This window comes from Alexandromys fortis, unplaced genomic scaffold (assembly GCF_014885135.2).
Source record: "Alexandromys fortis isolate MF-2015 unplaced genomic scaffold, M_Fortis_MF-2015_v1.1 scaffold_120, whole genome shotgun sequence".
Lineage (NCBI taxonomy): Eukaryota > Metazoa > Chordata > Mammalia > Rodentia > Cricetidae > Alexandromys > Alexandromys fortis.
In genome coordinates, this window is record NW_026067999.1 from 642395 (window position 1) to 653463 (window position 11069).

Consider the following 11069-nt stretch of genomic DNA (forward strand, 5'->3'; position numbering starts at 1 on the left):
CACACACACACACACACACACACACACACACACACACACACACCAGATCTCACATAAAAGATTTATTGGGAGGGAAAAAACAAACAGGAGGGTGGCTGCCTCTGCTTGGGTGAGAAACAGCAGAAAACTGAGCAGAAGACAGGGTTTATGCAACTTTCCTTGCAGATGGAGTGGGGCAGAACTTTCCATGGTAGGGATTGGTGAGATTTCAAGTTCAGAGCTTGGGTATTTTACTCTATAGGGTGGGGGCAGGGCCCAGGCCTTAGGACAGAGTGTTCTTCTGTAGGTGAGACCTCACAGTTGGAGGTCCTCAGGGGGAGGAGCCTTGACTGGCCTATGCTAATTACCCCTTCTTTACTAATTATTGAGAATCAGGTTATAGGAAATAGAAACTGTCAAGTTGGGAGCATAGGCCCCAGCCCCTCGCATCTATCCCAGCCCCCAGGCCTGGTCTGGACTCCAAATTCCAGCAGGCCAGGTCCTGACCCCTCCTTGGGGATGGGGTCAGAACCACTCCCCAGGGTATTTAAGTGATCTCCAGAAAGAGGAACACATGGTCTCCCTTTCTTCCCCCTGGGGGTCACGTTCTCATGACTTTCTGGTACCACCTCAGGGCTACCTGAGAGTGTCGAACTCCCATAAACCTGGATATTTCTTAATTTGGCTTGTTTTGATTTGGCTTGATTGGGAATTTTTGTATTGGCAGGGAGTTTGCATTAGGAAATATTCCTAACAGAAACAATGTTATCATCAGGCTACTTCCTGTTGCATTGGGGTGTCAAAGACCTTTGGGCAAACCTGATCTTCACCATTAGAGGACAACTGGGAGTTGCTGGTCCCTGACTCTGTAGCCAGGGACTGGTAATCTTTTAATAGCAACTGTTTAAAAATCTGATTAGTAATCTTTTGAATCTGTTGCTGGAGAAATCTAGACAAGAAGTTTATAAGGTAGTGTGCAACTAGTAAGATTAAGAAGAGGAGAAAAGGGTTAAGAAGGGTAATTTCAATGCCATACTAGACTGTCAATGAGCCACCAGCCAGAGGTATTGAGCTGTTTCTTTTTTAAAATATTTATTTATTTATTATGTATATAGTATACAATATTCTGTGTGTATGTCTGCAGACCAGAAGAGGGCACCAGATCTCAGTACAGATGGTTGTGAGCCACCTTGTGGTTGCCGGGAATTGAATTCAGTACCTTTGGAAGAGCAGGCAATGCTCTTAACCCCTGAGCCATCTCTCCAGCCCCTTGAGCTGTTTCTTATGCTTTTGGAGATCCATCCAAATGTTGGATCTTGTCATTTACCATACCTGATTGGTTCACACACAGAAGAAACATTCCTCCCTGAGGAAGAGACGAAGAGCACCTTTCTCTGCTGTTAGTAAAATCTCCTTACTGATTGTGTAGCATTATGGTGGCCAGTAAGTCTGTTTGGCCCTTTGGAAACCCTGGTTGAACGAGAAGGAAAGCTGATGGCAAACAGCTAGGGAAGTAGTCAGTTCTGCTGCTCCAGCGGGGACTCCAGCAGTTATACCCAGGACTACCAGAGAAGGTAGGACCCGAACCTCTCTTTTGTCATGCCATGCCACTACAAACCCTGTGATGGAAATCGGCAAGGGTATTCACCAGATCCCTACCATCTCTAGTTTTGGGAAGATGGCACACCAGTCTTTCCAATGCTAATTTGGGACTCTAGTAGCAGAGATCCAGTTTTCTGGTTCTGCCTCTCATGAGAGATCTGGTTGCACTTTTCTTTGAAAGAGCGGCCAGCTAACTGTGTGAGTGATGGAACGCATACTGGGCGAGTTTGGCCGAGGGGGTTATGTAATTGATTTTCTTGATTTTGTTGCTGGTGTTTGTGGTTTGAATGTAATTGGCCCCCTAATCTCATAGGGAGTGGCACGCTTAGGAGGTGTGGCCTTGTGGGAGTAAGTATGGCATTGGAGAAAGTATGTCTGCTGCTTGTGATTCAAGATATAGAACTGTCAGCTCCCTCTCCAGCACCATGTCTACCTGCATGCCACCTTGTTCCACCTGATGGTAATGGACTAAACCTCTGAAACTGTAAGCCCAAAGGGGAGATAAGACCTCTTCACAAGTACTATGGGACATCATGTTCTCCACATCTGAGCAGGACTCTCTATTACTTCACAACTCCTCTCTGCCAGGGTCCCTTAGAAGGGCCATGACTCCGTATGGGCCTTAAGATCTTCCCCTCTTGCAGGCCCTAGGCTAGAAACTCCAGGCAGCACTTGGTTGAGTCCTGTGCCTCCCCTCTTCCCTTCCAGCCACATGGCATGGCCCAGAACTCTTACTGTTACCTTCTTGCTGCCATGGTGTAGGAGGACCTTCTGTCTATATGTTACTTTCATTGGTTGATGAATAAAGAAACTGCCTTGGCCTAGCTGATAGGGCAGAACTTAGGTAGTCAGAGAAGACAACTGAATTCTGGGAGTAAGAGAGCAGAGTCAGAGAGATGCCATAGATCTGCAGCCAGAGGAAGATATGCTGAAACTTTTCTGGTAGGCCACAACCTCATGGTGCTACACAGATTGATAAAAATGGGTCAAATTCAGATGTAAGAGTTAGCCAATAAGAAGTTAGAGCCAGTGGGCCAGGCAGTGTTTAAATTAATACAGTTTCTATGTGCTTATTTCAGGGCTAAGCTAGCCAAGCAGCTGGGACAAACAAGCCACCTCTCCTTGCAACACCACTGCAGGACTAGAAACCCTGGGCAGTGTACAGGGATGTCAGGGGTCTAAACTGCAACCTGTGGCCATGTGGCAGTTCAAGTGCCATGACACTGCCAGAACCATGCTGATATGAGTGGCCTGCACTGTTACCAGGGCCATGGTGTCCTCTGGCCCAGGGCTGCTACTGAGGGCCATATCTGAGCCCACGGTCCTACACCAGCCAGGGTATGTATTGATGTCCATGGATTCTGTTACCACCAGGGGCTGAATGGACACCCAAGGTCTAGTCAGCCACCTAAGACCATGCTGGTGTCTGAAGGCTATGCCACTCCAGGGACCATACTGATCTAGGGGCCTGTGTTGTAGTAAGTGGGATGTGAGGTGATGTCCGTGGCTCCTGTTACCACCAAGGGCTCTGCAGATGCTCAGGGTCTGTCTGGTCAGCCACCTGGGACCATGTTGGTATCTGAGGGCCATGCTGCTGCCATGGCCTCACTGATTTGGATGGCCTGTGCTGCCACCAGGTCCATGATGATGTCGGCCAGAGCTGCTGCAGAGAGCCATGCCTGGTTTCATATTCCTGCTGCAGCTGGGGTCTATGTTGATGTCCATGGCCCTTGTTGCCATGGGAGTATTGGGAACCATGCCTGTTGAAATCCAAGGGCCACAGTGATCTGGCTGCACCTCTCACTGGCCCTGGCATAACTGGCCTTTCATGCCCTCCCCCTACTAGACACTGCAGCAGGAGAGCTAGCCACTGCACTCTGGCAAGATGGAACCACCCCTCAATACGGGGTGTGTACTTCACCTGGGCAACACACTGGAGCTGACCCTATTGTTGGAACACACAGGGGAGCTGGCCCTGAGGTCAAGAGTGGTGTGGGAGATTGTCTGTATTCTGTCAATCATGTTATAAATAAACACTGATTGGCCAGGCAGGCAGTATAGGTGGGAAAACCAGACAGGAAGTAGAAATGATGTAATGAGAACAGGAGAATTCTGGGAAGGAGGAAACTGATTCCTCCCTCTCCTGCCCAGACCACCAAAGCAGCAGGATGTGATCTGCCCCACTGAAAAAAAGAGTAAAACATTTCGGTTTTCAGCCATAGCAGGAAAAAAGCTGCTGTTTTAAAATGCCGGCTTTCTGGGCCTTCCTGTTAGGGAAAACTCTGACTCTTTAAAGCGGGCAGTCCGGACTATGGAGCTATGGATACATTGTTGCAACTTGCTTCCTGGCAAGGAAACACCATAGGAGCTTTTGGCTGTTGTTTATGGACACACTATTGCAGCTTGCTTCCTGGCAAGGACCTTAAAATGCCATAGAGTTGTGGCAAAAAAAAACCAACTTCTTCATATTCCTTAGCACACTAAAGACCCACATGGTCTGGAGCAGGAGCAGCGAGCCTGCTTCCCTGAGTTCTGCTCCACTCCATGCAGCAGTTTGGATCCAGAGTGAGTGTGGCTGGGGCCAGAAGGCAGCTGGAGCAGAGCTTAGCCACCACAGCTACTGCTGCCGGACTTGCTCTCTCACAGACTGTGCAGACAGCTGAGACTGTCAACCAGCTTGCTAAAAAGAGTCAGCAATGCTTTGGACATATTCACTTGGGCATATTGACCTTGAACCAACAAGTAGCTCTGGTTCAGAAGCCAGTGGACTATCTTTGGAGTTTTCAACAGTTAATCATATTATGTGTGTTACTCATGACACTGTATTATTGCATGCTTCTGCTACTGTTATGGAACTCAACCATCATATGAGAGGGGTTTGGAATACTGCTTTTGTTAATTTTACCACCCAGTTAGTGCATGCTAGATGGTTACAGTGCTGGTCTGGCTCCTTGGCACTGTCAGTCCTGAGGATACTTGGTTTAGGGCTATGTGTCAATACTTTGGGGGCAGGATGCTACCTAAGACAGGGAATATTAGAGGGTTATTCCTCATGACAGGCAAGGTATTATAAAATAAAATGGGGAGAGTTGTTATGATCCAGCTGCCCTCACTCCCTCTGACAGCAGAACTTCCTTGTGGTCTGTAATTAACAATGATGTTTGTGTTCTTTCTGGCTGGTGGGTCTCCACAGGAGTAGAGGTATAAAAGGTTGCTGGGCAAAATAAAGGTTGCTGTTCTTCCACCGAAAAAGAGGCCTCAGTGTCTCAATCCAGGCATCCCCCACCAGTCTTGGCATCTAGGCTGTGCTGGCTGCAGCAAGAGGCTAGAGCTAATGGGCCAATCAGCTTATAATTTATGGAGACATATGTGTGATTTTCTTTGGGACTAAACAGTTGTGGGGTACTGGGCAAACAGAAACCCCAACAAACAAACAAGGCAGCCTCCATGTTACACAAGAGAGCAGCAGAGATGGTCCTGCCCCCCATCTCTCATGTGGCAGATTGGGTGAGAAAGATGTCCCCCACCTCTATCCCTTGCTACCTGTGGTGGGTGAGAGAGCTGGCCCTGGGGTCACAGGACTGGGAGAACTAGCTCTATCCCTCACTAACTGCAGCACATAGGAGAGGGGGCCATACACCCTGCCTGGACAGCACCCTAAAGCTGACCATGCTGGTCGTGGCACAGGTGAGCTGGGCGACGGTATGAGAGGAGAGTTGACACTGCCCCTCCTTGTCTGCTACGTGGAAGAGAGAGGGCCCTGTACTTTGGCTTGACAAGGCAGTAGAGCTGGTCCTTGTGGTGTGAGTGTGAATGAGCCAGACCCCGGTGCTGCTCCTTGCAGCAGGCTGCCATGGATGGGTTGACTGAGGCAGTGCTGGAGAGTTTGACTTGGTGGTCAAGGTAGGGAAAAGCTGGGCGGGCTGACCAACCCAGGCCCAGAACCAGGGCTATGAGTTGGCCCACCCCAACATCCACCTCATCTACGAACTTTTGGAGCACGAGAAGGGGACAAACCTACAGGTCCAAAACTGCAGGATCCCCACCACATAGGACAAGAGAATATCCAAGAGGAGCACCGGTGAGATTCCCTTAATCAATGGTGTGGAAGTAAGAAGAGGCCTTAAACCCGACCAGTGACTCACGGCAATGAGCACTTGCGAGTGAAGCTGGAAAGACGAAAGCCTGGAATGTGTGACTCACCGTGCTACGCTCCAGCTTCCGTGACTAGAGTCTTCTCCTTTTTTGTTTGTTTTGTTTTGCTTTGTTTGTAGTTTTCTTTGGGTCTTGTTTTTTCTTTGAAAGTTTGTTTTGTTTAGGGGGAAGGTTGCGAGGGTGGAAGGCAGATATGGCAGGGATGGAGAGAGAGGTGAGATTGGGATGCACGATGTAAAATCTGCAAAAAAGTCAACAAAAGTTAAATTTATAAAACATTATCTTTCTTCTCCTTCTCCAGAGGCCACCAGGCATTGCACATCTACGCACTGGGTGCTAGATGCTCATCTAACTAACCAGGGCCCTTATAGAAGCCTGCCACCTCCAAGGGGCTCTGGTCAAGGAGCCATGCACACTTGAGGCTTAGACACTTTCATGTGGGAGCAGGACCTCCCCGGGGGGGGGGGACAGCTGCCCTCAAGAGGACATGACACCTTTCATATCTGCCAAAGGGGTTTCTGGGTCCTGTGTATGTATGTATGTATGTATGTATGTATGTATGTATGTATATATATGTGTGTGTGTATATATATATATATGTATATATATAGTCTCAGGTCCTAACAAACTTGTCCAAGGGCTCCAAGATTAGATTCTGCCTTATTTACTCCAGGGGCTAGTGCCCCTTCTTCGTCTGCACCACGGTCCTTGGAACCTTTACAGTTCCTGCAAGGGCCTCTGACACTGTCCATACCAGCAGACTGGTCATTCCCACCTATGCCCACCCAGGCAGGTGAGCTCACACAGTCACTTCTAGCCAAAGTGGGCCCATGTGTTTCTTTGTGACACAAATCAGATGAAACAGGTGTTCTCAGCACAAGGAGGGCTCAGTACATCAGCTTCAGATAACAATAGCTTAGGTCAGCAAACCTCTGACCCACAGGGCCTCAGCTCTGCCTCATAGCCAAAGGAGGTCTCACACCCAACACAGCTGACTGATGTGACCTTGACCCTACTCTACCTTTCTTCTTCAGAAAAGGCTCATGGAACTTCCTGCTGTGCAGGAGATGCGCTAACATCATCCACACATGAGGGAAGGGGTCTGAGCCATGCTACATCTACATGGGACGGGATGGAGATGGGACCCATCTTCTATACCTGTGTCTCTTGGGCCTTTGCAGTTCCTGATACTTTGCAGCTTCTGATACTGTCCATACCTGCAGACTGGATGTTCACACCTACACCCTCCCAGGCCGGCGAGCTCATACCATCTCCTCCTAGGAAAGGGAGCTCTATCTGTTCCTCCTCTATGAAAAACAGGCTGAAGAGGGCTGGGAGAAACACTCACAGGGGCTCCTGAATGCTCCTCAGATTCAGTCAACTGGTAGCACCCTTTGTATGCTGTTGTTTGCTTTGTCTTTTTGTCTGCAAACTCCCCAATTGCTTCCTTTCCCCTCCTACATGGGAAATCTCGTCATACTCAAATGCTCCTGGAGTTGCCCGCTCTGACTTGGCTTCTTGCTAGCTCTCAAGGCAGAGGGCCTTCTGACAAGTCTAACTTGGGTTTGTCGTCTCTTCATTGTCAGTGCTTCTGGCTTGGTCCTATTAGTCTTCTATTTCTCCGAGTCACATACATTCTCTTCTAGTATGGGGACTACAAAATTCAAACTCTCACCCCTCAATGTATGGTAAAGAATTGCTCCCAAGGATCTGGAGAAAACTATGAGGGTTCACTCTCAAAGGAAAAGCTGTTCACTTCTTGTGAGATTGGCTGACCCTCCTATGAAGAGGACCATCCCTTGGTCCGTTGAATCATGAATTGTGAAATCAGTCTGGCTCAAAGCACAGGATCCCCAGGGCACCCTGATCTATATTGGTCAATGGTTGATACTTGTTCAAAACCCACCCAGCTGTCTGAAGGTTTGCACTTTAGGGATTATCCTATTGTTTTGCTTTCTAAAATGTTTCCTGTCACCTGCATCCTGCTGCCTGTCCTGAGACCCTCTGTTGGTGTTTCTCCCCCAATCCCACAACTCATGTTCATCTCTCTCCCCTTTATCTGGCCTATCTGCTCCAAATTCATTCCTCTTCCCCCAACCTCAAGCTAGTGTATTCTGTCCTGCCCTACTTTATCCATCTCTACCCCCCATTCCTACTTCCCCACTACCCCTTCTGGAACTATAACCCCTGTTGCCCCCTCCTTCACATTGTGACCATCACATTGCCTCCTGAGGAGACCTCCAGTTTCCCCCCATTCTCTGCACTTCCTTAGCCAGTTTGGCATCCTTCTGGAAGGTCTGCCATTCTCCAGATTTGAGTCAGATCCCAGCCTTTGTCTTTCCCTTGCAGGAGGCCCACTTCTTCCTGGAGGTGAAGGCAGAAACTTTGGGGAAGGGCACCACTCTTTCTTAGTCTCTGTCCCTTTCTCTACTTCACATTTGCATAACTGGACAACAGAACCTTCTCCTTTTCTGACAAACCCTAAATCCTAACTGCCCTCTTGAAATCAGTTCTCCACAGCCATTATGCACCCTGGGGTGATTGCCAGCAACTCCTGATTGTATTCACTCCAGAGGAAAGGTAACATATTAAAATAGAGGCAAAAAGGCATTTTTTTTTTTTTTACCTCGGTCACCGGTATAGGTGCTGAGGCAGCTTTGCCATTTAAGTGCCCTAATTAGATCCCCAATTCGTTCTGCTGTTCCCAGGGCCTGGAAACTTTTACCAGTGACTTATGACTGGAATTCTGGGCACAGCTCAAAACCCCACTAATTTATCTAAGACTACTGAGGTTCTCCAGGGCCCAGAGGAATACCAAGGTATTTTTTTTGAGTGATTACAACATAGACAGTTTTTTTTTTTTTTAAAAAAAATCCATTTTATGCTGGGCATCCATTCCGGTACCCACTAGCCCTCTGTCTCTGAATCCCTTCCCTGAAAGATAAGTTTCAATAACCTCGACTCAGTGATCCCCTCCCCCACCCTAAAATATACAGCTGTGACCATCTACTTGTTATGCTATGATTAACTGCTCTTTGGCTTCTGTAATCTGCTTATGCAGACATTTGAGAACTATTCTGAGGTCACCTTGACTACCAAATCTTGGGAGAGGAGAACAACAACTCTTGGCTGGTACAGATACTCAAGGTCTTCTTGTGTTTTCCTCCTTTAAAAACATCCCACTCTCTTTCTTGCATCAGTCTTAAATTTGGCTCAGAAATTATTGTCTTGTTAGTAGTTGTAATAAATTTAACTAACTATTATCTGGATTGAGTCTATGTTTTTTTCCCCGGGAATCACAAACTCCATAACACACACACACACACACACACACACACAGAAAAACTTTCTGAATTTCCTTTACCCCTTTTGACTCACTAGCTCTGGAAAACGCTAGGACACCAAATTTTCCTTTTGTCATCCAATAAGCCCCAGATAGTCACACACACACACACACACACACACACACACACACACACACGCACGCACACACACACGCACACTACACCCTCAATAGCTGGAGGCCTTCTCTGGAATGACTGCTTCCCTGCTCATTGGAGTGGTTCAGAAGTTTCAAATAACTGACGTACTGAAAATCAGAGACAAGGTGCCCTGATTGCCAGCTAAGCTGCTTTCCAGTCGACTAACCCCAAGTTCCCCACTGCTTGTCCTGAGGCTAGATCTCCCAAAACAAAAATGGGAGAAGTCCCCACTAAAAGCAGATCAATGTACTTATTGTAAGAAAAGGGACACTGAAAGAATCCCTTAACCATCCTTAACCATCCCAGCCTTAACCATCCCAGCCTTAATCATCCCAGGCAAGCAATGACCTTCCTGACCACAAGGGAGATGGATAGTGAATCAGAATGATGGACCAGAGGCTCTACCCTCTTAGGCATCCAAGATCCCTTGATTACTGTGTCAATAGGAAATCATCAAGTTATGCTTTTATTAGACACTGGGACAGAGGTTTCTGTTTTTTTTTTTTTTTTTTTTTTTTGGTTTTTCGAGACAGGGTTTCTCTGTGGTTTTGGAGCCTGTCCTGGAACTAGCTCTTGTAGACCAGGCTGGTCTCGAACTCACAGAGATCCGCCTGCCTCTGCCTCCCAAGTGCTGGGATTAACCCCGCCCGGCCTGAGGTTTCTGTTTTTTAAAACTTCATCGCGGCTGGTTGCAAATAAAAAGAACAGTGGAGGAAGCAGGTCCAGGAAGGCAGTACAGGAAGACACAGGACTGATTAACGATGATCACCTCACATCTGAAAGAACACCTGGGCAATAGACCAATGACTCAGTCCTTTATGATAGTTCCAGGTTGCCCTTTCCCCCTTCTAGGCAGAGATCTTTGAAAATAAGATACCATCATGACCTTTACTCCTCAAAAACTGAACCTTCCTTTACAGCTTCCTACCAACTTAATTGCCCTTCTCCCTGCAGACTGTCTTCTAGCTTATCCAGAATTCTACAGATGAAACAAGTCCAGAACCAGGGATCCTGCTCCAGGACTTGCAATGACAGTTTCTTAAGGTAGCACACTGGTGACCCACCAACCATGGTAAGTCTCATGGCTGCAGCCACAAATATAAGGTCTGGTAATATCTCATAAACCAAAAGACTTGACTGGAAATTACTCTCATATTAAGAGGCTATAAGAAGCTAACAGCCCTGTCCCATGCTAGTCAGCTTGGAATATACCTTTCTTGCCTGTATATAAACCAAAGATCTCCGATTACTAGTCAGTCCCTAATCTCTGGGATGATGTGGTATTCCCCCTCTGTATGCTGTGACTACCACTGATTAATAAAGAACTGCTTTGGACCTATAGCAGGGCAGAACTTAGATAGCTGGGGAAAACTAAACTGAATGCTGGGAGAAAGGATGTGGAGTCAAGAGAAGCCATGGAGCTGCTGCCAGAGAGAGACACAATGAAACTTTGCTGGTAGGCCACAACCTCGTGGTGATGCCCAGATTAATGGAGATGGGTTAAATTAAGATGCAAGAGTTAGCAAATAAGAAACTAGAGCTAATGGGCCAAGCAGTGATTTAATTAATACAGTTTCTGTGTGATGATTTCGGGGCTAAGTAGCTAGAAACTAACAAGAGGTGTTGAAATAGGAGCAGCGGCAGGGCTGCGTCCCCGGCACCCGGCCGCACACATGGCTAGCTTATGCCCGAAATAATTACACGGAAACTGTATTCTTTCAAACACTGCCTGGCCCGGCTAGTTCCAGCTTCTTATTGGCTAGCTCTTACATATTGTTCTAACCCATTTCTAATATTCTGTGTAGCCCATGAGCTGGCTTACCAGGGAGGATCTTAACCTGCGTCTGTCTG